This window comes from Bradysia coprophila, assembly GCF_014529535.1.
Source record: "Bradysia coprophila strain Holo2 chromosome IV unlocalized genomic scaffold, BU_Bcop_v1 contig_81, whole genome shotgun sequence".
Taxonomy (NCBI): domain Eukaryota; kingdom Metazoa; phylum Arthropoda; class Insecta; order Diptera; family Sciaridae; genus Bradysia; species Bradysia coprophila.
Window position 1 is genome coordinate 3,336,154 of NW_023503375.1, and position 27,947 is coordinate 3,364,100.

The 27,947-nt window shown below is 34.8% G+C and overlaps 3 long non-coding RNA genes across 3 annotated transcripts; 1 reads left to right on the forward strand and 2 right to left on the reverse strand.

Annotated features, from left to right (window-relative positions):
• Positions 1 to 349: 349 nt before the first annotated feature.
• LOC119072468 lies at positions 350 to 17,209 on the forward strand. Its single transcript, XR_005086870.1, has 3 exons — positions 350 to 551; positions 7,120 to 7,121; positions 17,197 to 17,209. It is a non-coding gene; the product is annotated as an uncharacterized LOC119072468 (long non-coding RNA).
• Positions 1,230 to 2,029, reverse strand: LOC119072469. The gene is made up of 2 exons (XR_005086871.1): positions 1,721 to 2,029; positions 1,230 to 1,444 (listed from the first exon to the last, which is right to left on the reverse strand). It is a non-coding gene; the product is annotated as an uncharacterized LOC119072469 (long non-coding RNA).
• LOC119072467 lies at positions 16,679 to 27,379 on the reverse strand. The gene is made up of 3 exons (XR_005086869.1): positions 27,222 to 27,379; positions 17,142 to 17,144; positions 16,679 to 16,689 (listed from the first exon to the last, which is right to left on the reverse strand). It is a non-coding gene; the product is annotated as an uncharacterized LOC119072467 (long non-coding RNA).
• Between the last annotated feature and the right edge of the window lie 568 nt (positions 27,380 to 27,947).

Below are 27,947 nucleotides of genomic sequence, written 5' to 3' on the forward strand. Positions count from 1 at the left end.
TATTAGTTCATGTAAAAACAGATTACAAATTAATCTGATAGATGAGTATAAATACATTTTGATCGAAAATTTGGTCTAAGAAACTTTAGTTCAGCGATTAGAAATCAAATCTTTGTCTAACAGTTAGGCTATATCACAGAGCACGACAGAGTAAAGTTAACCAGGCAGTAGCGCTGATTTGACTAGAGACCTGAGTAATCTAGTAGCCCTATATTTTTTGCGAACAAAATTTTTCAATTTATGTCAGTGTTCATTTGAGTTCATTTTCATCCAGTGTATTAGGTCCCTTATTTGACGTTTCGAAAATGAACCGCTACTGCCTGGTTTATTTTACTCTGCCGTGCACAGAGTCAAATAAATAAATAAGTTTAAACTGCACTTCTCAATTCAAGTAAAAGTAAGGCGATATCACGTTATAATCACTGGCACCTTTCATCACTTCGATTTTCAACTTAGATTTGAAAGTTTTTATACACTTCAAACGTCGAAGGTCATTACAGAGGCTGTTGTATATTCATGCGTGGCTTGTTTCAAGATTGGATGATGGTCGGGTAAAATACGTTTCATTATTTGGAACTTTACATTTCACCTTGTGTCCACTCAGATTGCGTTGAGTAAATAGTATATTGCCTCAACTCTGACAATTGGCAGAACAGTTGAGAAACTATACATTTTGCCCTTGGATTCGGTTTTGTTTTGTTGATTGGTTGTTCATGTCTTTTTCAAAAACAAATTTTCGCAAAATGAACGCATGAAAAACGCTGTTTTCACCTCGACGAAAAACAGATCATTCTGAATCGAATGAAAGGATTTCATCACAACTGCAGAAATTAAACATTTCCTAGAAATTATTTCAGTTAGTTGTCCCAAATCTTTCTACCCAAAAAGATTTAGTTTTAGATTTCAGAGATAAAATTAGAAACCAGGTATGCTCACATTGGCAATTGGCATACTTAAGGACCTAATTTACACAACCAGTCTCCTGCTATCGACAGCGATGACAGAAATTAAAGGATGTGAGCTGGATAACATTCTTCTATAATAGTAAAATGTTTGTTAAAACAAATGAAGTAAAAGATTTTACTTCAAACATTAACAGATTTAGTAACTAAATTTTGACAATACATCGTGTGAATTCAAAAAAAGGACGAGCCCATGGATGAAATTAAATACCATACCATTCCATTTTATTTATTTAAATTAATCTTTATGTGAATGAAAATTACCAATTTATGTTGATTATCGATGATCCATTTATTGGGACATTTCTTACTACAAAAAAAAAACGATTTAAAATTCTGAATTTTTATCGAAATTGATATTCGGAAATCCTTTAGTGCATTACCATTCGGAACGAACACTCTCCCCATCGCATATTTATTAACCGTTTTGTAAATTGTGAATATCAACATATTCAAATGAATTAAACAATTCTCATTGCAACCTATAAATAAATTTGTTTTAAAATCGGATCGATTTTATATAAAATTATTTTAAATTGTTACGATTCGTCAATGTGTTTGTATATAATGTGAACAGTGAATGCTTCTGCTTAATTAGAATTTCAAATTCTTAGGTCAATCAGTACTCAAAGTCTATTTATTCACACTTAATGCAGATTTAATTCGCCGCATAAAAATGCATTTCGAACTGTACACATTGGGTCTCTATTTTGCGTAAATCAAACAGGCAAAAAAACCGAACTGATAATAATACAGACAGCAATTCTACTTTATTTAACGACATCACATGTAATGTAAATTTAGAAGAACTTTGGATGGGTATTTTAATATTAATAACAATTTCATTTCCTATTTGAATCGAATAAAAAAAATGTTCCAACGAAACCAACAACAAAGCAAAATATAATTTACATTTCACTCGAAAAAAATTAACCTAAATTCGGTTTTGCTTAACCGATTTACAATTTAAATTGTCTTTTCGGATGTAGTTTCTGAAGTGGAAGTTATTGTTGAAATATCTTACATTTTTACTATAGACTGAAGAGCTGTGATATGGATTTGTATCCTGTTATTTGAGATGAGTGGTCCGATCCGATTTAATTTTACCTGGATTTTGGTTTATCTGGTTTCAATAGTTATTTCTTCACTGAAGGAATTTTTTTTTGAAAATTTCATTTTGAGCAGTCATTGGCCAGAGCGTAATGAGGGGACAAGTTACCCGAGAAATTTTCAACTTTTCTCCCGAGGTAAACACAACGTTTTTCAGAGCAAATGCTTTCGAAGTTTCGGAGGGAAAAAATGACTTCTTTTTCGTCTGCGATGTGAACAAATTTAATACAGGTTGGATTCCGACCCCAAGGTTCTTTCAAGAAAATTTTGATAATTCGTGTGGAAGTATTGTTCAAAAACTAGTTTTCCTAGCCTAGGAATGTGTAAGTCCCACAATGCCCAACTTCACACATTTACCTATTGTGTAGGGTCAACGTTGATTTTGACCCCATTATTAGGTCAGGAATTTTGAACCAAAACTCATTGAATTGAATTGGATTTTCGGGTTTCAAAAATGTAATTCGGGTCAGGTCTCAGTTTCGTCTGGCTTCGAATACTTATTTTGGTCTCGACCTGTTCTAATCTCTGACCTGTAATGTGAACATGCAATCGACAGTCGATGCGGTAATTTTTGAAGCTCCACACCATCTAGGCTTTGGAAATCATATAAATAGAAAATGTATATTCAAACTATTGAAGTAAGAATTGGTTTGAAACACTATAGACTTTGAACAGAAGAAGTAATAGATTTAATTGTTTTTATATTGGGATTTTTCCTCGATTTACCGGTCTAGTAAACAAATCTGTTTATTGCTGCATCATTAGTTTTTATTATGATTATGATTCTATCCTGTGGTTTCATGATGAAAAGTAAAATTTTCGTTGAATTTAATGGGTATCGGGGAATCTGGCACACGGTGTCAAAAGAAAGAACTTTTGAACTACGTAAAAGGCGAACTCGCACACGCAAGTTTTTTGCTGAAAATGCTTTTTAGCCACCCATCGACTTAATGACTCCTTTTTCAAAATTTTGGTATTGAAAAATTGTGTGCGAGCTCACTTTTTTCGTACTTGAAAAATGCGTTGTTTTAGCACCGTGTGCCAGATTACCCCACGCCAAAGATTGTCACTCAAGGCCGTGTGCCTAAAAAGGAATTTAAAATGTTGCATGCAAACATTTTGCTCAAAAAAGCCAACATTTGTGTCACTGAGTTGGAAATAGTAATTTATACAACCGAGTGATCAATGCTTTTTTAGGCACTAGATGTGTAAATTGTCACTCGAGGCCGTAGGACGAGAGTGACAATACACATCGTGTGCCTAAAAAAACATTTATCACCGAGTTGTAAACAACGTTTTTCTCAAAAAAGGCAACGAAAGTTTTACTTTTCGTCAATGAGTTGAAATGACTTTTGCACGACTCTCTTGTGAAAGTGTTTTTTGTGGTCTCTACTACTGCTAGTAATATCCTTTCTACGAAAAGAAGAAATGATTATCCTGTCACAGACGGCAAGCATATTAACAGTTTTACTATTCAAACTATTACTTCCTTTGGTGGAAGATTTTCAGAGATTGTTTTCAGAAATCTTTTACTTCATTTTTTTGGACTTTTTGATTATTTATTTTAAATGCGACAAAAAAGACTGCTCACAATTATGGCGCAGCCGGTAGAAAATCGATCCTTTATCAAAAATTAAAAATTACGTAAATAAATATCATCGACCTTCTTCTTCCCTAATGTTCCCAAAATACAAGCAGCGTTACCACGTTGAATCGTAATCGAAATTCTTTGCAGAAGGTACTCTTTCGATTTTACCTCATCCGTTGCTTTTTAGGTCTTTTTTCCATAGGAAAAAAAGACCTATTGTGGGCACTTCATCTGTCCGTCCGTCCGTCCGTCTGTCCGTCTGTCCGTCCATCCGTCCGTCCGTCCGTCTGTCCGTCCGTCCGTCCGTCCGTCTGTGTCACAAATAAAATGTGATTGATAAAAGTTAAAATTGCAATGCTACTATGAACAAACCAACACCAGGCAAATCAATTATTATTTGTTATCTGGTAACCAATCGCTCATAGCAGACATTGCAATTTGAAAGTTTGGTAGTTGTTGGTAGTTGGACCCCCAAAATATTTAGCAGCAAAGATGTTTCTTACTCGAGAGACGCACACCGACTGACGAAATTATTCGGCCTGCTTGCCTTTTTATAACTCAAATATTTGGTAGTTGACTACCTCGGTGGTAAATTGCAATGCTACTATGAGCAAACCAACACCAGGCAAATCAATTATTATTTGTTATCTGGTAACCAATCGCTCATAGCAGACATCGCAATTTGGTAGTTGTTGGTAGTTAGACCCCCAAACTATATAGCAGCAAAGATGTTTCTTACTCGAGAGACGCACACCGACTGACGAAATTATTCGGCCTGCTGGTCTATTTATAAATCGAGTATTTGGTAGTTGACTACCAAAGTGGTAGTTGACTGACTACCAAAGTGGTAGTTGACTGACTACCAAAGTGGTAGTTGACTGACTACCAAAGTGGTAGTTGACTGACTACCAAATAGAGACTACCAAAGTGGTAGTTGACTGACTACCAAAGTGGTAGTTGACTGACTACCAAAGTGGTAGTTGACTGACTACCAAAGTGGTAGTTGACTGACTACCAAAGTGGTAGTTGACTGACTACCAAAGTGGTAGTTGACTGACTACCAAAGTGGTAGTTGACTGACTACCAAAGTGGTAGTTGACTGACTACCAAAGTGGTAGTTGACTGACTACCAAAGTGGTAGTTGACTGACTACCAAAGTGGTAGTTGACTGACTACCAAAGTGGTAGTTGACTGACTACCAAAGTGGTAGTTGACTGACTACCAAAGTGGTAGTTGACTGACTACCAAAGTGGTAGTTGACTGACTACCAAAGTGGTAGTTGACTGACTACCAAAGTGGTAGTTGACTGACTACCAAAGTGGTAGTTGACTGACTACCAAAGTGGTAGTTGACTACCAACATGGTAGTTTACTAATACGGATGTTGTAGATATGTTTACTGTTTGAGAGCTGCACACCGACTGATGAAATTAATCGGCTTGCTTGCCTATTCATAATTCCAAAATTTGGTAGTTGAATACCAAAGTGGTACTTGAATGAGTACCAAGCTAGTAGTAAACAGAAATTGAAAAAAAATGAAAAAGACCTCACCAGGCTTCAGCCGGTCTATTCTTGTTCATTAAAGAGCCCAATTTATCAATAAATTTCTTTGTCTCCGGACCCATGCAACCTAAACTTCAATTGTTTTCAACATTCTTTTTGATATAAGACCTTATTAGTCAGACCTTGTCGTTGCTGTCGTTGTCGATAACAGATGACAACCTGCATGTAAAAGGTTCAACACCTTTATTAATTGGAAATTTTGTTACAGTAAAACGGTAGCTAAATCTGACCGCTCTGATCGTAACGTTGTCTTTTGCCCAGAACCTAGTGGCACCCCGCATTTTAGCAGGTGAATTAAAAATCGTTAGATACAAAAATGCACCTAGAAATTCTAGTCTAGAATTGCTTTCGAAAAACGTCTTACTTTAGAATGATCTGATCATCCCATTCGAATTCAAATTTTTTTATTATCTTGCAGGCGAATTGATTCAATTCTATTTCGAAAGGAAACATCGCACACAAGTTATTCATTAACTTGTTCCGTCTTGTCTTCAGAAAATAATTTTTAATATTTGTAACGCATCAAGAAACTCGGTTGCCGATAATCTTTCTGACCTTTTTGGTATTTGTTGTTTAAAAATTGAATTTTATAAAATGCTGATAAGTTTAATGTATTTAAGATAGCATTTTTCATATAGCAGTTACAACAGCAATCATCGTCGACAATGTAGCCGTTTTATTCCATTTTTCCTGTTTATTTTTTTCCGTTCCAAATTTGCAACATTTATAAATGCAAAATTCAATGCTCTGTACACTCAGTGCACTTATTAGCTTGTTTTTCATTGATCTCTTTGTCATGCAATAATAACAATTAATGCTTGCTGCTGATGTTTTTGTATAATAATTCATCTAAACTCAATAAGAAAACAGTGTTGTACACAGATCAATGCTGTCGTGAACCTTTTCAATCAAAAGTTGATAGCACTCGCACAGCAAATAAATGACTTACTCAGTATATTAAACTGCACATATTGCACATAAATATTAATTTATTCATTTAAGAAAGCAGCTGAAGTCAGTGGGACCTCTCAACACACTTTTTTACATTTACAACAAAGAAAATGAACTTCCCCCTTATGATAATGCATGGAATATTGGAACACCTATATCATTAATCGTCTTTTAATTACCATTTAGTGTTGACATATTTAATATGCACTTAATTAGTTGTAGGGCCAGGCAGGATAGGAAATTTTAAAAATATTCTCCATCTTCACTTTGGTGAGTGTTTCTGATTGATGTGTACGTACGAACATACTGTAATCCCTATACATAAATAGGTGCAATATCATCATTTATGAATGAATGAATGTCTGTATTTACTGAACCATTATTTGTTATGTAAAATATGTTTCGGTGCGTCGTCGTCGGTAAAATAAATTAGTGGCACAAGAAGTATAACCGCGAAGTACAACAAAAGAAAAATTGAAATTCTTGTATTTTTAGATTCGTTGAAACCTTTCAAAACTCATGCTTAACAATCAATAGGATGTCTCCGGTAATAAGTGCATAGTTCTACTACTCGGACAAAAGCTATTTCCATCGAACTATGTTTCCGGGAGAATTTTAAGCTGTTACAGAAGGCAAGCATATGACCAGAATTGTTGAGTCTGGTCTATTTCTTCCATCGATCAAAGCATTTTTAATCGGTTGATTGCAAATCTTGTACTTCAATTTTTTTTAACATGAATTTTATTATACAAAGGACCATATTATCCAGAGCTTGTCATTATTTTTGTCGTCGTTATCGATAACAGATGAATAGCCGTATGTGACAGGTTAAATTTTGGGGAACATGGGCGTGAGCGTATGCGAAAGAATATATTAGTAGATTATGCATCTCTGTTCAAAATGTTCATTTTGGCAATTTGGAAGTTACGTATGTACCGAGCAGAAGGCGTTTCGGTTAAATCGTCAACATTAACATTTTGAGAGGGCTGAGAACAGATATATTGAGACAAACACTCTTGCACTAGAGCACAGCTCTGCTTCTAGCATGAACATAAGAAATATTCGGAGGCTTATGCAATCAAAATGGACCTTGCATTTTCTCGTAAAGATAGGAGTTATGATTTCTTGGTGTGAATAAAAACACAAAACACATGCATACATATTTGAAAGTTTGGAGGCTTTATGACGTTGGAAAAATGAGTGTTAGAAGCATTATTGCTATGACTAGAGGAATAAGCGCTAGATTTATCGTTCAATACAGATAAAAGGTAATAACTGTCACTCAATTGTCCAATTAGGCTAGACGAACGAAAAAGGTACCAGTCACCATCTGCTTCTGCGGTCTCTAAAACTTTTAAGTGAATAAAGATTTTTAAGACTAGATGAGCCGCAGATCATCATTACTCCAGAATACAAGTACCTTTTTTGAAACATTCATGAAGAATTGTTTATATTACTCAGGACAAAAATTACCTCGGTCTGGTCGCAAATCAACTACGCTCACTAGAATATTCAACTCTTTACACATAGTTTTGATGTTTATTATGTCACTGCATGATACTCAAACCGAAAGAAGTATGAGATTTAAAGATTATTATCGCTTCTGAATGGTTTTAGGATATATGTATTATACCTGCTTTGACCCCTTATCTCATTTTGAGACCATTTCGTTTCCGATACACAGAATGTAACATTTTCCCTTCAACAGTGTTTATTATCTCCGAAAAGTAGACCATGATTGCTATCCTAAGATATTATATTTTTGTGTAATGTAGTTACAATCACAAGTTATATAAATATTTCATTTATTTTATTAACAGTTACCATATAGGTTATCGAAGTCATTCAAACGGAATATTTATTTTCAAGTATTATCGATAAGAATATTATATTATACCGAAAAAAGTGTAAAGATACATCCAATATTATATATTTTACACACATATTTATGGATAGACCGGGTCAAATGTTCAACCTCAATTTTCCCATCAGTGGTAAAGCCTTACATATTATTGCTGTATCCTCTGTATAACCAAAGAGAAATAGAAACTCAATATTCATTGTGTGCACTTATATTCCTAGTAAACAAGATAAGAATGTAAAAATTTTAATCTTTTTGATTTGGCATTTCAACGATATTGAGAGGAATTTACATTGAGAAATTCTAATTAACTATTTTTCTTAAATCAAGAATTTTTTTTGAAAATGATGGGATATTTTTAATGAAAGAAAAAATAATGGAGTTGTAATCTATATGGTAGGATAAAATGTAGCCGTATTTCATAGGTTCTTGATTTTTTGATCTGAGTATTTTCAAGATAATGATTCGAAATCTGTTACTTCAATTTTTCAACATATTCGTGGAATCTGTTATTTCACTTCTTTTAACAGGTTCGATATATAAAGCACATTAATCTTAGACTGTCGCTCATTTTCAACATCATTATCGATATGTGAAAAATTGCGATGTAATTGCAGATTCCGCAGTGCCAAAGCACTGTCAAGCACCGAAGCTGACTTTGACATAGTATGAGTGGGTGGGGAGAACCCCTGCACCTAAGCCTCCAGTGGGCCTGTTGTGCTTTGACATAACTCAATTAGAAGGCCAATTGATCGGTTCAGTCCTCTATTTGAGTGACGGCAAAGTCAGCTTCGGTGCTAGGCAGTGCGTTGGCAGTGCAGAATATTTGTGATAAATTTTTCTGTTCTGAAATATGTGATACACCCGAGTTTCGCCGATATTCCATGGAAATTGAAGACAATACACACCGTCTAAACCCGTTGCCTAATTGACTGAATGACATTACCAACGAAAAATTCGGACATGTAACACATAACACAAAGAGACGTTATCGGTACTAAATCCAAGACGCAACCTAATAACTAAGTCAGGGTTTGCCGTATAAGTGAACTAGGAATCATGAAAATCATATTTTAATCGTTTCAGAATAATAAATTTGATAAATTGATTCAAATAGATTTCGACCTGGTTAAGTTGAACCATCTATATACATAATCCAGGAAAAGGAACAGAGTGGACTGAAAGAGACAATTATGAATGGAACCAAAACCAAAGTAACTTACATGAAATTCCACTTCTATTCCGTATTTCTACTGTATATGGATTGATAATAACGATCACTACGAGTACAGTAGAGTGAGTCATAATTCTACACTCAGTCTCGGTCACCTGAAGAATAGTTGAAGAAAAATTCTAGAAAAAAAATTACCAAAAATTTTTTGCATCACAAGTGACAGATATTGAGGAAAGTTCTGTAAAGAAAACTGTTAAAATAGGGAAAAATACGTCCTGAAACAAAGGAAAAACTGAATCATCTGCCACTTGTGACGCAAAATTTTGTTGGTAATTTTTTTGCTAGATTTTTTTCAGTACAATTTTCGCTTTAACTTTTTGTGAGTCGAAGCTATAAGCGTCACCCCCACCGATATAAGTTCTTTTGTAAGTGGATAAAAGGACTTGTGTCACACCTCTACTGTAAGTGATTCTGGGCGATTGATTTTTTGTGCTAAAAAAGAGTTCAGAACGAACCAGAACATCTGTTATCAACAGTAACGCCAAAAATTAGCAATGAAAGTAGCGTAGTCTTATATAGTAAAATGTATGCGAGTGAAAAAGAATGAAGTAAAAGATTTCAAACCCACACTTGCCGTTGCAAAAAAAAGAGAAGAGAGGCACTACGAAATCGAAATCTGTATCCGAAATTCCAAATGTAAAGGTTGGTTTCGAGTCATAAGAAATTAATCGAGTATCTAGCTCATTCAAGCCGTCCTATCCGATTTCAAATTCTTTCTTTGAAATACTAAACCATTTTCTGTTCCGATATGTGTAAATATTTCCGCTCAATTTAGCCGAACGTAGTTGTAGTATCACTGTAGCGACTTATTTTCCAAAAAATTGAGCGAATAAATTAATAAATTTTTTGTGTAAAGTAAAATTTTGTTTTAATTGAAAGTCAAACGATTCATTGAGTAGAACACTAACTCATTGAATTTAATTACGTTTTTTCCATTTATTATACTCAAAATAAAATTATCTTTTTTTTTCTTTCCTACAAATATCTTTAGGAGACACATCTCCATAGACTTATACCAGTTTGACGAAAATAAACATATTAAAATTTAAACAGCTGTTAACGATACATTATAAAAATTTCAGATGAAGAAAAAAAAACCTATAGAGACGAGGAGTATAAGAGACACCGAAAAAAAATGCTTATTCACATATGTTTTGCGTCTTCTCAGGTTTTTCAGTTTTCTTTCATCGAAATGAATGCCTATCAAAATCTTCAATTTACGGGCACAGATATTAAAAGAAAAATTTCGAACGACAATTCACCTTGTAGATGGAAATTTATGGCATCCACGGTGGATCATAGAACAGTTAAATCTTCCTGTAAGATAAAATTTATTTATTTTTTAAGGCTGGATGTCAGTGCTCTAATTGACAAAAACAAAACGTTTTGATTTCATTCTGATTGGAACATCTTAACTGATTAAGTAGATAAGATTTTTCTCTATAGATACAAATACCGGGAGTATGAGCATTGAGCATTGCAAATATTGAAATTGCATAATTGAGTCATCAAAAAATGCTTATAAGATGCTCAAACAATCAAAGAAAGAGGCGATAACGATACACGTTGCATAATTATTATTTTTTTTTTAAATAAAAGAAGTGAAAAAAGTCACTGGCCATTAATGCATAAAATCGTTAATGGTGTTTACAATTCCAATACAATATTATTATGTCAAAGGCTTATTTAACAGATGAATATATTTGCAATTAGCATAAATTTGAAATTTTTTAATATTAAAATTAGTTTCGTTTTTATTGTATTCACCGTACCTATACACAGCACGCATCGGATTGTTTCTTCTTTTTTATTTTCATTTTTAATATTTTTTCGAATTTCTTTTTATTTTCATTTCAAAAAATTTTTCATTCCAATTCCTTTCGGTCTCGGGAGGAAATAATAATAATTTTTAAGCGATCGTCTCGTAATCGTAAAATTTTAATAATTAAATTAATCGTTGCAGAAGCAGGTTGACATTCGTTCGATTGGTTAGACTTGTCAGAACGGAAACAGTTAGCATAAAAATGAATATTTTAATAAAATGGTTGATTACAATATACCTACACACATCCACAATAAAAATTTAAAAAAAAACCAACCTACCCTTCGTCATGCACAATATACATACATTACACCATCCTGTATCCATGCGCATAGATGCTGCGAATTGAAAAGATGCTTAGTTCAAAGCACCAATCACAAGATTTTCCACACAATAACTGTCTGTTTATGTAGTTGTTTAAGGAAGGGTGCAATGAGTATAAAATTGGCGTTGGCAAATTTTGTCTGTTATTATTTGGAAATCTATTGGCACACAGGTTTTGTTACCGCCCCGAATCACATTGAATACATAAAGAAAACTGCAAGATATTCGTAACAACTAGAGTAAAAGATAAATATTGCTAAATGTTTATGATTATCGTCTCTTTGCTTTGTAGCTTTCTATACACAGAAATACTTGTTTATGTACATTGATTGTTCATTTAGTGTGTGAGAGCAGCACTGCTCCTAGCATGAATACCGAATTGACAAGTGTCAAATTTGGATGCTTTGTTGATACAAGCTACCGCGTAGGATTGTTTCTATTGTGTGTTTTAACATATCTGTACAAAAGAAACGCAGTGCCGATATGTTCTGATTTCATCAGCATCCGTACATTTTCTATGTTCACGCTAGAAGCAGTGCTGTGGTGTGGTATGTAAAATATTTAGTTTCTTAACAATTGTCTAAATGGAAAGTTTGTCTAAGTGAGGCAAAGCCGAGGTTAAAAACACATCAAATGAACAAAGCTTTGTTTTAGGCATAAGATAGGACAAGGTTTTTATGTAACAGAAGATACGATCAAACTACACACCCAAATTTTAACACTCTACAATACATACATGTAAATTAATCAAAATCAGGATAAGAGTCTGCTTGTGATTCATAAAACTGTCGTATTGAAAATTGAACAAACCGACAAAAGGATCACTGGTATCAAAACTTCACATATGGTGTATACCTCGTATCTAGCAGTTACTAGCTCGAAAACCTATTAGCAGTTTTTCGTCCTGATTGTAAATCACTTATAAAATAGTTTCTAGGACGTCAGGATCCGGAGCTATCCCAATTTTAAGTTAAATAGGAAATCCATTGGTGCGAGCGAGATAAAACTATTTGACATCATTGCATCTCGCTCGCACCAATGCATTTCACTTAAAATTGAGATATCTTCGGATCCTGACGTCCTAGAAACTATTTTATTAGTGATTTAGAATCAGGACGAAAAACTGCCTATAGGTTTTCGAACTCGTAACTGCTACGTACGAGGGGTCAAGTAGTGATTCGGCCTCGTCCTCAGAAACGAAAGTTTAATTTTACTAGAATTGTCCTCCAGATTCTTAGTGATATTAATTGTGATTCATGAAATTTTGTGATAAAACGATTGTATTCTATTTTGTGAATTTGAAAACTGGCCAAATAAAATTTATTTAACAAGTCCTATAGGTATACACCGTGAGAGTTTGTAGTGCTTTCACACAATTCACACAAATATCAAGGGCTTTAGGAAATGTATCTTCCTGTACACTTCGTGAGGAATAAAGTCTTAGGAACGTCTAATCATCTGGTAGCGATTAAGCCGACAAAGGTCAGCTCAAGCCACTTTCTCTTTTATAGAAAAATAAGCAAAATAAACTGTGTTTAAACAAATGAAGTACAAGAGTAGTTGAAACAACAAAAGTTTCTCAGACCTAATGACTATACACAGTGATACGCTTGCTGTTTATGAAAGGCTAACAAAGTAATTACTAAGCACAGTAATTAACCATCATATGCCTGTACGAATCCAGTTATTTTAATTTCCAAACCATATGGAAATGTAAATATATTGACATTATGAGGTCAACCCGGTAAAACATTTCCCCTATAACACATATATCTATAAAACGTAGAATTCCATTTAGGTTAAATTGTTGTCAAGTTTATGACAAAAAAATAAAAACTGCAGTTTTACAGGAAGTTTTGTTTGTATTTTATTAAAACGAAAGACTGGCATTCAGGAACTGTCTTATGTACAGTCGGTCGGATATATGAATTAAAGATAGGTAAACATTATTTTTGTAACCCAGCGGTATTTATATAATAATGGTTAAAGGCGCTCCCGTCTAGTCGATTATTGCCTTTTTTTTGTATTAAATTTATGCATTTATTCCAGGTCAGAAGGTGGTCTGAAAAAAGAATTTCAATGCACACACAAAAATAATATTAAATACGGCGATAAATGTGGAGAGGTAAATAATATTTAAATTATTTTTATTTGATAAAATATTATGTGTACCGTATGTACCGTACCTCTACATATATAGAACCACATTTTAAGCATATAGATGTGCACATATTAAGCGACTCTAAATGAATTAATGTGAATTTTAACTTTTATTTGATCAGCGAAGGCAAGTTTTATTGCATGGAATTTTTTTTCAACCCATATTAGGGATGTCTTTGCTGTGCAAGTGGTCATGTTGCTTTTTTTCGAGATTCTTCTAAGTTTATCGGCTTATAAACGTGTTCGATGATCACTGTTTCAGGTCGGTTAATTTACACAATCAACACGTAATAATCAGTCATCTTTTAATAAATGTAGCAGAAAAGTTGTACAGTGAACGACATCTCAAATGTCTCACTGTCATTTTTTTCAGAGAATGTCATTGTAAATTTGCAATGACACAATAAAATTCTCAGAAAAATTTGACAGTGAGACATTTGAGATGTCGTTCACTGTAATTTAAGTAAGCAATCTGATTCGCTAAAAATCATTAGAATATCTCCAAAATCCTGAATATGATTGTGTCAAATGAGATGCCACAATGACAGATCCACAATGTAAACGAAATAGTCACCATGAACTCCTTCCCCTTAGCATAAAGCATATAGGCAAACACATAAAGGTCGATTGTAAAATTAATGGGTGGAAAATCGGACAGTGGATTCCGTAATCTCCTCTCATTTAAATGCACAAAACGCTAAGCAACTTCATTTTACGTCAATTACAATAAATCGTCAAACGTAGCTACACTCACAGGCTACAAAATGGTGGTTAACAATATAAATTTATGGAATCTATTACTTCTTTTGAGGTAGCATTTTTCACGAGATTTATGCAAAATCTTTTACTTCACAATTTTAATCATAAATTGTGATACATAAGACAAAACAAGTAATACTTCGCTGCTTATTTCTGTCATCTGTGTCGAAAACAGATCGATGTCACTTACGTCCTTTGTCCTTTTACCAGAAGCTTCGGTTTTGCCGAACCTGTGCACAGGATTTTTCATTTCAACTACATGTCCCAAAAGCACACCACAAACAATTTACACTTACTCAGAATATGTACTGGTACTCTAATGGTCCTTTCCCAAAGCGTAACTTTGAAAATATTGAATGTTTGGTCAAGACAATTCATGATATTTGCCTTATCTGTTTATTCAAAATTATATTTTTAAACAGTTCACTTGTCTCTCTATGTTATCTTAAATCCACCGCTCAATATCCTCAACTCAAAACATATTCCACCAATAATCTAACAAATATTTTTACCTAGAATTCTTTATGGCTGATCGATCGACGACTTAACATTTTTTGATCATTTCGCTGTTATTGCGTTACTACCACTGCATAAACTGAAAACTTATCGTGATGTCAAAAATAGCTAAAATGACGAAATGGTTATTTGGATCACAAGGGACGAAAGTTAAAAAATTCAACCGTGTGCGAAGTTTGCAGCCCGTGGCCGAAGGCCAGGGCGGCAATCGCACAGGTTGAATTTTTTTACGTCGTGCCATGTGATCCACACAACTTTTCATTACAACAACTACGAAAATTGTAATTTGAGCTTCCTTATAATGTTCCAACTGATGAAATTTACCGAAATAAGCTGAAATATGCGGGGGTGCAGGGGGCGGCAGCCCCCTGGTAAAAGATAAATTTATAAATTATTGGCAACGTTCTTTTCTATCACAACAATCACAATGATTACAACGACACCAGACGGAACACATGTTGTTACTGTCATTTACTTTCGCATCCTCGTTTGAGGGGCGAAAGTACTTTCGCTCCTCTGTTGGGAAGCGAAAGTATTTTCGCACCTCTTGTGATGGTTGCTAGGAATCTCGCGCCGCGTCATTCACAATAATTCACATTTTGACACATTTTGTATAAGGAAAATGTCACTTTGTGAGTAATTGTGAATGACGCGGCGCGAGATTCCTTTACACCCTTGTGATGTCGTGGCTAACTGAGAGTTGAATTTTTATACTTTCGCATCTCATTCGGGAAGCGAAAATTACAACTTTCGTAGTTGGTGTAATGAAAAACCAATAATTCAACTTCAAAACTTTCCATAATGTTGTGCATGGAGAAATGACGTCGATTCTCTTATTAGATTATAGGACTAAATCACAAGCGTTACGCTATCAGAAAGACTCCTATATTTTCATTAAATGTTGTCTCAACAAAATCTCGTAACATTCTATAAAATGAACATTCCATTAATTTGAACTAAGCTTCCGCATTCCTAACCTTTGTCAGCACCTTTTTTAAGTGCATATCTTATCGTCAAATTAAAATTGACTACGGAATTCTAATTTTCATTAATTATACTAATGCTGTTTCATTCCAACTCATTTCACATGCGACATCGACATTAAAATATCCGGACTTCAACATTGAAATCTCAGCCGGAATAAATTTGATTAAAATCGCTACCAGTGATAATAACAGTACTGGAATGTACCGGTACTTAGATAAAATTGTTACCTACATTTGTGTGCCTCATAATATGAGGCCCTCATATTTAATTTTTGATGATTTCTTTCCATCAGAATCCCTTTTCAAACATGTACGACCGCAATTCCGACCACGAATGTGTTAGCTTTCAACAGAAAATAGATTTTGTTGTAGTCATTTGATCAGCTCTGAGAAAAGTGAGCAGTCTAACGAAATTTTCATAAACTGCTCACGTTTCTCAGAGCTGGTCAAACTGCTACAACCAAATCTATTTTCTGTTGACAGCTACCACATTCGTCAAATCAAGTGGTACTGCCTTTATTTACTCTGTATTGATTAAATGCTATGGAATTAACCCTTTGCAAATTTATAGCCTACATTAAGGATAAGAAATATTCGTTTTTGTGATGATTTCTCAGAACCAAAATCTTATTTTTGAAAGAATACGTAAAAATATGTTACTTTTAAAGGAAAAATTGGTTTCTGGGTGATAACTTATCCCACTTTAAGAAACCTGTGCAGATTGTGTAAATTTATGTTATCTGGCAATTTGTCCAAACCGAAACAAACCAAAAAAGTTTTGGCTGAGAGGAATCATCAAAAAACGAAAATTTTTCCGTCTAAATAAAGGCTACAAATTTGGAAATAGTCCATTGCTCATAAAGGCTTTCACATTTTTGGATTAGATCTATTTACGTTTTTACGTGACATTTTCAGTGGGCACAAAAATCTGTTGGTTTCAGATTTCAATATTTTTCTAAATTTCCCTGGGCTCTGTTTCTAAGACCAGTGGATGCGACTACCGGAAGCAGTCAGGTACAGTCTAAGCACATATTTTAATAGGGATCGGTAGAGGCAACGATTTTAAGATCTACTGTGCAAAAATTATTACTTTCGGTCATCTGCTCTCGGAGCAATAACAGTTGAAAGTCAAAATTTCACCATTTTCGAAGAGTGATATATCCTTGACAAAGTGACCGTGCCAGCCAGTTCAGATTGATTCTTTCTAGACGCGGTTAATCTCTTTCGGATGGCGACAAAATATTTTTGAAAGGGGCCCCTATGTCACATTTTTAGAAGTTACTTTTACCGCTACCTACAAAATTACCAACTTCTCAGACAGATAATTTGAAAACGGACTGGTTATGTTTCTTCTAATAAAGAACTTAAGTTTTTAATTAGAAGAGATATATTGTAGCTCCCTAGAATCGTTAAAATTGCGTATTGGAGCCAAGCAGATGTTTTTTGGAAATAATAACCAGCCTCTTTTCAAATTATTTGTCTGAGTTGTTGGTAATTCTTCGGTGAAATTTGGCCACTTCTGTACCTTTATGGCAGCCTTATTTCAAAGCCTGAACAATAAGCTCTTAAACGATACCAAACATGCCATAGTTGATCCACAACGATTACTGTTGATGATTCATTTGTTCAATCGAAGTCGTTCTACTCGCAAATCTGGCGCCCTCGAAAACGAAATTATTCAATTTCACGAAAAAAAAACTTTAATGACATTCTGAGTCGGTGACATAAATCGGTAGATACATAAGCAAAAGACATTTAATTGTAATATCATCTTGAAACAGCCCAGGGGTTCGGATTAATTTTTTCCTGTGTGAAGTACTTGTCCACCACTCATTATAAATACGAAAAGAATTATGGTATGGTCGGCGACCCCTATTTAATTCCAAATTTTACCAAAAATAATTTTCAGGAGAATTGAGGAAAATGTGGGAAATTGTGCGGTCTGCTAAACCTCCTCAAATACAACCTCGGTTCAAAAGCAAAGCCATGTCAAGTGAATGATGATACACGGGTACGGGTGTCATATCACATTTGATGATAAAATGACGGCTTCTTTTACATAATAAAATATTCACTTACCGTGATGACTATCGTTTTTCATGATGATATGATGAATGGTAATGTATAGCATTGTTTAAACGTTTAAAACATTCGAAAGATGAAATATATGGACACACATGACCCTTTTTGCGTGACGAGAGGGAGGGGGGTATCGAAAATTCCATAAAATAGCGTGACGTCATATGTGAACAGTCCCTAAACTTTCAAGTGAAAAGTGGATGCTTCTCTTCCCTTCACTGAATTTGTCATAATTATAGGTTTTGAGTGAAAAGATTTTATTTTTATTGAACGCCTCCGTTTAATGCTAATTAATTTCTTATTAATCAAAATAAATTAGACCACAAAAATGAGTGTCTCTCTTCAATTCCATTTTTTTTCAATTAAACTGCCGCAAAAATGGTCAATTAATTTACCGAATAACCGTACACACCGAAAATCATGTTGTAGAATCTCTCCAGGGGTTCTGTGTTGGTTTTTTTCTTTTCGTCAAGAGGGATTTGGTTTTTCGTTCCAGCCTTAAATTTACTACCGCCACACAATTTACACGATTATAATTTCCCATATTCAGGAAATATTTTGATCCATCACGCAATTTGTAATTAAAATGTTAATTTTATTGCATGAAAGACTGACTGTTGCCATGTTAAAAAAAAAATCAAATGTGGTCGGTTATGTGTAGCTAGCATAAAAGTAACGATGTTTGGTATGTTTGATGAATGGAGTTGACGTGTTGTGCAAATAATGTTGCAAAGCGGTGAGCTAGCATTAATTACGCATATTATGCAACCGGTGTAGGGACTACTACCTTATAAAGGTCATTACTAAATGTAACAATTTTTGTGCGGTATAATGTTGCAATTTCGGTCGCTCCAATGACGATAATTGAGACATTTCCTAAAACGATATCGAAACGAGAATGTGAAGTATTTAAATGATTGCCAGTATTAAGACCAGTTGATGTGGTTTCGAATGGTTTTGCAGGTAGAGACAAATTGGTCCGAATAGCTAAAACCACTTCAGTCGCAAGTCTCTTTGCAATGAATGTGTCTGCCATAACTAAGTATTTGCAACGAATGTGTTTGGCGTACACGTATCCGCTTTTTGTATTTTTTATATAAATGAGAGACCCGTTGTGTCGCCTATTAATTTCCATGTTAAATCAGAAATTCACCATCGCGAACGTGCCAACACTCTTTAAAAACTAATTAAATTAATTGAATTAATTTCGCTATGGCTTCAGTCCACATTTTATGATATTGTCGGATGTTCGCGGTTGTATTTTCATGTATTTTCCATTCTTCAGATACAATGTTCCGCGTTTACACATTAGGCGCCACACCCTGCAGGAATATAAACATTCAACAGTATGAATTGTTATGTATAATTCTTCTGTATTTTATTTTGCCTTCTCGCATATAATGCTAGGAGAATTATAGCAGTTTTCTATTTAAATTAAGGAAAATTTATTGAGTGTACACTCTATGGGGCTTTTTTTTATTATACTTAAGAGAATGGTATTCATGACAATATATTATATGTAACTTATACAGAGCGACTGGATTGTATGAGTGTTCTAAAAAAAAAACGAATCTAACATTGAGGAAACATAGGATGGTCTCGATATCCTCACATTTGTAACGATTTTCTTTCTTTTTTTTAATATAAAATTTTTATTATGGAAACGGAATAGGTAGTTACAGGTTTTCCCATGTGTTTGCGAATATTGAAGCGCATGCGCTAACGCACTTAGCTTTATGGAAATTCTGTTACATGGTTTCCTGTTATGTAAAAGGTGGTCAATATTTATATGGGGTGATGGTTTGGTTATTGTTTTTCTTTTTGTTGTTTAAATCAATTAAATTTTATGTGTATTATGCGCGGCCGCAGTTTTGTAGAGACAATGGTAGGGTGGCTGCAGATTTAGTCTCAGCAAAATGATTTCCGATCAATAGTCCATGTTAAATTTGACATTTTCAGTGGATGGTACTGATACTACCTTTCGAATGATACTACACACGATTCATTAGCTGGATCACAAATGGGGATGTCTTTCATATGGGATCACTCATAAGTTACGTAACGTATTTTCGGCGCTGTTATCGTAATTGAAACTTTTATAACGATTATGTTCTACTCCCCTTTAAAGGTGTAAATTGAGGGGAAGAACATAATTTCTACTTCATCACACAAAAAAAAGGAATCACGAAAATCTGCTGATTTTTCCTTGACATTCTTCGCGCTCTGTTTTTTTTTCAGTTCACCTTATATTCTGTACATTTATTACAATTTACAAACGGTGAGTGTGTCATTACATAATCGTTGAATTTCTTACTTCATTTGGTTAATGTGGCGCTTACATAGACATAAAATCTTTCCCTCAATTGTTTTAACATTCATTTTGCTATATATGGAGGCTATTAGACTGAGGTCATCATTTACTTTCGTCGTTGTGGTGGAGAACAGATGGCTAGCCGTCTTTTCGTTTCTTATCAAGTCAAACATAACGCTATGAACTTAATGCATAAACTGAGCCTTGGCCAGAATAGTTAGTTAGTTTGAGTGAGTAGGATTGAAAATCCTTGCTTCTAAGCCTCTGGTGGGCCTGTGGTCCGTATTCACAAAGGACTATATATATAATGTAGAGTAGAAGTGCGATTGGGAAAGTCAAGGATGCTACGGGGCGGTATGCTCCAGATAATTTTATGCGGCAGAATATTTGCTCTGAGTGATTTTGCTTTAGCTGAGATATAAGTTGGGCATTTGACGCAGATCTACTAATTGCATTGATAAAATATTGATCCGATCACATTGTGGAAGTAATAATCACAAAATTAATTTCATGTATTTCAATTGCAGGTTAACCACGTGTTTGTTGTGTAGTTGAGGATGTTTGTCGTCGAACAGCACATTGTAAAGTTTATAGATTTTTTCCAGCACAGTGTCGCTGCCTTCCTGCAAATTAGATCTACGGATTGCAGTAATAAAATATTGATCCAGATGACCTTTTAAAATAATAAATGAAAATAAATCGAAAATTGCTTCGTCCATGTGTATGCATTCACAATGGTGCCACTTATTGACAGGGCATTACCGTTGATTTTAGCGTTAGCGGGGGATTTAGCGTTGGAAATTAGCGTTAGCGGCCGTTCAGCTAACGTTCTCTGTTATCTTTAGCGAGCGTTAGCGATCGCTATTAGCGACGCTAAATAATTTTCGATTAGCGAATGAAATTAGCGACGCTAAAACTTTTCGATATTAGAGAACGTTAGCTAAACGGCCGCTAACGCTAATTTCCAACGCTAAATCCCCCGCTAACGCCAAAATCAACGGTAATGCCCAGTCAATAAATGGTATCATTGTGAATGCATACACATGGACGACGCAATTTCGGTGTGTCTCGGTGTCGGTGTGTTTCTCGGTGTAACACATGGATTGTCGAGTTATGATTCACTTCAGGTTATACTCTTCAATGAGTATATAGAAGAGAAACGGGCAAGACAGGTAAAAAACACACCGAGTCGACCCTGATGAGTTCCCCAATGTGTTTGTCTTCACTTTACATTTCACTGGAATTGTAAAGATGAACTCCGAAGTTTTTGAATTTAGCGGAACAAGACGGTGTCTCTGGGTACCCTAGGGATAAACGAGACTCGGACGACTTTTTGTTTTTGTTTAATTTGCTCTTGCGTTTTTACACGGATTTGACTGTACTTGGACTTAGAATATGGCTCTTCTGTCGTGGTTTTTATTGTTCTTTTTAGCTCGGTTGAAGTCTTGAATATGGTAAAAAACTGACGCTGAGACTGTGAGTGAACGAGATTTCTTTTCTTACACAGATAATCCGTAGACGATCTAAACCCCTATGCGTCTTTCTTAATACGACAGGTAAAAAATTCCATTCTCATTGCGAGATGTATCAGATCAGAGCATTGTTTTAACTGTATTTCTATATACAGATGTGGTCTACCTCTATGGATGTAGTATTGGGTTCAGGAGTGAATGTATTAAGAGGTAGAAAAGACGAGAAGAAGACGATTACTTCATGGATCGGCGAGTTGTGATTCACTTCAGGTTATACTCTTCAATGAGTATATAGAAGAGAAACGGGCAAGACAGGTTTAGTCCCAAACACACCGAGTCCCAAACACACCTGAATTAATTTTGTGATTATTACTCCCACAATGTGATCGGATTAACATTTTATCAATGGAATTAGTAGATCTGACTTATAGGAAGCCAGCGGTATTAAGTTGGAAACGTTTTTTATTCTCTTTTTAATGTTACAAATTGTATCCTCCACACGACGAACATGCAGTTGGAAAATGTCATTCGTAAAACGTTTTATTGCAATCAAAAGTGAATAAAACTTTTCCAGATTAATACCACTGGCTTCCTACAAGTCAAATCTACTAATTGCATTGATAAAATATTGATCCGATCACATTGTGGAAGTAATAATCACAAAATTAATTTCATGTGTTTAAATTGCAGGTTAACCACGTGTTTGTTGTGTAGTTGAGGATGTTTGTCGTCGAACAGCACATTGTAAAGTTTATAGAATTTTTCCAGCACAGTGTCGCTGCCTTCCTGCAAATTAGATCTACGGATTGCAGTAATAAAATATTGATCCGGATGACCTTTTAAAATAATAAATGAAAATAAACCGAAAATTGCGTCGTCCATGTGTATACATTCACAATGGTGCCATTTATTGACAGGGCATTACCGTTGATTTTAGCGTTAGCGGGGGATTTAGCGTTGGAAATTAGCGTTAGCGGCCGTTTAGCTAACGTTCTCTATTAGCGTTAGCGTTAGCGTCGCTAAAAAATCTCGTTAGCGAGTATACAACCCTGATATGGCTATTCATCTGTTATCGATAACAACGACAAAAACAATGACAAGCTCTGAGTACTGTGGTCCTTTATATAGTAAAATGCATGTTAAAAAATTGAAGTACATGATTTGAAGTCAACCGATTAAAAACACTTTGATCGATGAAAGTAATAGACCCGACTCAATAATGCTGGTCATATGCTTGCCGTGTGTAACAGGTTAATTAGAAACTTGTAATGCCAGATTTTTCGATTTTTCTCTGGGACAGTAGCCGATGTCAAATGAATGGATAAATTAGATTTTTTGCACGCCAAAATTTATAATTCTCTTTGAATAAAATTAGTGAATGAAAGTTTAGCACAGTTTATCACTTAAATATCAGACATTCCCTTACAAGTTGAAATAACTTCTTTTTTATCCAAGTCATATATTCCCCCTTCTTCGAAACACTCTAAAGGTAATTTGTGGAAGTCTGGACGCTAACGAAAAGTGAACACAAAATAAACAAGAATTCTTTTAAAGATCAACCCAATGTACCATCTCATAATTTATCTATTTTATGAACCTAAAACTCCGGTATCATGATCATCAGCTCGGTTATTTATTACACCTCGAGTTTAAACGAAAGAAGAGTTTTGTACTTATAATTCAAACGGAGACTTTGTTGCACGGTGTGTGTCGTTGTAAAACTGTTTGTCACCGAGATTGTCTCTTTTGTGGATATATGCAAAAAAAAAGCGCCAAGCAATAAACTTCTACACATTATACACATTAGCCGCATTGAACAAGCGAAGAAAAATGTGCTTTTACAACCACGTGTTCTCCGAACATTGAACTATAACAATAATTAATTGCCGTTTAAAATTTCCCACATATTTGTTGTACGGCAGATTTTTTCATAGTGTCTGCGACCATATCCATGGCTGTGCAACGTACTTTTTTTTTGTTCACTTGCTGTTTTTGGAGAGATCATTTTGATCAAATGGAAACGGTGCAAAATCTGAGAAATATGGTTCGACAAAAGGATTACATCATTACTTAAATATCGATATTTTTAATGTTTATATTGCAATCGAACCACACTGGGCGAAGGTATACTAAGTGACTTGTTCCAAGTCAGAAGGAAGAATTATTTGAGAACATTGGTTTTTGATTAAAAAAAATTGAAAAACGGAAAACCTAAAGGAAAATTAAAGCAACAGAAAATGAAATGGAAAATTAGGGCAACAGTTGTCACCTTAAAGTTAAGAGTGGTTCACACTATTTGTAACTGTTACGGTGACACCTGTCAAGTTACGAATTCTTAAATTCAGGAGGTCTCGCAGATACAGACACACACACAAAATTTGACATTTTCCTACATTTTCGTAGAAGATGCATTCTCAAACTTGACAATTTGCGAGAATTGTAGCCTTGGGCGCCGATTCTCATGAATTTAAGAATTCGTAACTTCACAGGTGTCTTCTTAATGCTAGGAGTTCTCCATAGGATTCGTAACTTTTAAGGGGACAACTTATAAGTTACGTAATGTTGAATTCACGAGAATCGGCGCCCTGAGCGTAGATTCTCATGCTGTTCGTAACCTTGACAATTCGCCCTGAGCGACAAATCGCATTTTCTTATGTTTGTATGTTGTGTATATAATCCCATAAGAACTGTCAAGGAACGAATTCTTAAAGTTAAGAATGTATGAGAATCGAGGCCCTGGGCGTAGATTCTCGTAGCGTAGCTGATGTATACAAATTCACTAGCAAGTAACTTTACATTCGGCTCGAAAACGATGCACATCTCGCCTCACATAGTTCAAATTAAGGCTAGTGTTAGTGTCGTGTTTGAAATGTATTCCTAAATTGATAATCAATCACAGGAAATTTATTCAATTCATTCTATACATTCTACATTGCGTTTTACAAACATAAAAATAAAAAAAATGAGGAAAAAGAGGAATGGAAACCACTAGAGCAAGAAACCCTCATACAGTGCTCAAGAGGATGCTCAATGCGTTGCCGTGTTGGATTGCTAAAGAAATTCATTGGATCGAGTAGTGATTTGCCTTCGGTTCGCCCGTAATGCGTTAAATCAGATTGGCGCTAGGACTCAATTATTTTGAATTTATCGGACTTAAGAGTTCTTTGCGATTTATACAAAAATTTTCTCTGCATTTCATTCAATTAAGAATCTGTTATCTTTAAAACAAAATTGCATAACGCACGATTAAGGAGATTTATATTGTAGATAAGAGTTTCACACAAACCTTAATTTATATCATGCAAAACGTACGCAAGGTGGAATATTTACAATTTACTTGCAGTGCAACGTTTATCCTCATAAATAATGAAATCAATATGATAAAAATGACTACACTGAAAACGCAGTCGTAAATTCATATGGTTTTGATGGAACTGAAAACTCCTAGTTCTGGACGCGAATATAGTTTTGATCTGTATCAAGTTTCCAATAATCTCAGCTCTGCACTAGAAGCTTCATCATCCAAAAATCTTTCTCTGGCATAAACACACAAACTTCAAAATTCCGCGTGGATCAGTTGTCTATGTGGTAGCGATGGATTGAAGCCCAAATTACAATTATGACCTTGATTATTTATCTTTCGTTGCCTACCAGACACACCCTTTCAAATCGTTTTCTACTTTCATTAAGACAAAATAATTTCCATTCATTCATTCGTCATTGTATTTATGCATACATGTACGTTCACCGACGGAGTGGTAATCTCTTACTGATAAGCCAGCTGACTGTTGAATTTATAACTTATTTGTATTCCGATGAATTTGTAATTATTTAGTTATATTGTGGCATTACTCAACATATTCGGATGATAAATTTCATCTTATGGTTGAAAACATGATAAAAACAACGCGGCATACGTATTTATAGCGACTAAATCTGTTACTTCTTTTGTATCAAGTAATACCTGATCGTTGAATATCAAATCTTTTACTTCGTTAGTTTTCTGTTCTGTTTCTGTTTCATATAACAAAACTCTGGTTTAGAGTGATTCTTCTGAAAAACGGAAGACCGAAATCGGACGCATTTTCTATTGGAATTTTTTATATGTGCCCAGTAAGGTATTCGAGACCAGAAGCCAAAACCACTTTCAAAAAAATTCTTCGAAGCTAGTGTGAAGTGATCAAAAACCGAAAACATGCACTTTTCTTACAAAAATTTCTCCGGTTACACGAGCCGTACAGGGTCGTGTGGGGTGTCATTAGAAAGGTAATTGCATGTACTTCCGGGGCAAATAGGGTCTTATTGGGTTTGAAATTCATCCACACTGAGATATGCACAGTTGAAGTTTTCAACCGAAAAAAGACTGAAAACTTACACTTTTCTTACAGAAATTTCTCGAGGTACACGAAACGTACAGGGTCGTGTGGGGTGTAATTAGAAAGGTAATTGCATATACTTTCAGGGAAAGTAGAGCTTACGGAAGTTTGGCAGCATCTACTATTCAATATAAGCACTTAAACATTTCAACTTCTCATAATTCGTCGTAGATGCTTCTAAACCTCAATAAGTCTTATTTGCCCTGAAAGTGCATGTAGATACATTTTGTAGATAAGTTTTCAGTCTTTTTTTGGTTGAAAACTTCAACTGTGCATATCTCAGTGTGGATGAATTTTAAACCCAATAAGACCCTATTTGCCCCGGAAGTACATGCAATTACCTTTCTAATGACACCCCCCACGACCCTGTACGGCTCGTGTAACTGGAGAAATTTTTGTAAGAAAAGTGCATGTTTTCGGCTTTTGATCACCTCACACTAGCTACATAAGCTTCGAAGAATTTTTTTGAAAGTGATTTTGGCATCTGGGGTCGAATACATATAAAAAATTCTACTAAAAAATACGCCCGATTTCGGTGTTATGTTTTTCAGAAGAACCCCTCTTAAGTTAATCGCTTATTTTTTGTCAGCATTGTCGTTCAAATGACCAGCCATATCAATTGATTGTTTTATCTATAGGTACGTAAGACTTGTTCGCAACCGTGCATTCATCATCACGCTGGAAAGTTACAATTTGATGAAAGCTTCACACACAATAAAACAACTTCATCAAGTACTGAGATGTGTTTTACAAGTAGTAAACAGTAATTCAACCGTTTTCTTACATAAAACTTGTTCGAAACTAAGCGCTTTCGCATATTTAACGTTTTACAAACGACAAGCAGACCACCGATCTACGCATGAATTTCGTAATGGCAAGGCTGTCGGGGATACTTTTCCTGCCAAGGATACTTTTACTCAAAGCGAAACTCAATGTGTTCCGTCATCTGTAAATTTTAATTCGGATATTTCACTTTTCGTTAGGAGCACATCAGACTATAGGGATCGTGTGCGAGTAACAATTCAGTATGTAGTTCGAGCTGAGGTCGAGAAAAATTTGCAAGAAAGCCTCACACATATTCCTCTTGATTGAGGCTAGAAAATGCGAGAATGTTTTAGGTGAGACATTTTCTGGTCGCAATCATGAACATTAACAAAGCACCAAGCAGGGTAATAGAAAAAAATAAAGTAGGTAATTTTGGCAGTGTCAAATGTCATTTTTATTTTATAAGATTTTTACACTCTTAAAAATGCGGTAAGAGCCAAGATATATTCGAAAAATAGGCACGAACGTTCTTTCAATGAAAATATGAGTGATCATATTTGAAATGTACATTATTTTAACAAATAATCTAACATCACGTTAGCAGTCTGCATACAAATAACTAAATTACGTAACTGAATGTAAATTCTTTAATAAAAGTTTAATGAAAACCCTTCGCAGTAACCACTTTTTCGTTTTCAAATTTGCCTCCAATGCGGCATCTCACGGCGACTCCTGTCTAATATAATGTAAATGGCAAAAAATCTCTATTACCCTGCTAGGTGCTTTGACATTAATAAAGTTTTGTAGGAAATTTACGAACATTTATTTTAGCTGATTTAGCGAAGTTCCGTTCAATGAGAATTGGAGCCTTATTCAGCTCAACAATTGATGCCGTATGTTCGCTGAAAATTTAAACTGAAAATTGACAAGGGTTAGACAAACGCAGCTTCGATCCATGACACATATTCTCACATTATACTGTGTTGATAGTTGTTTACGTAACAATTGCGCGAGTATGCAGTATTGTTACCCGAGCCGAAGCCAAGGGATGCGTATTCACCAAAAATATCCGAGTTACGTACAAAAATTTTCATGTAGACGGTTGACGA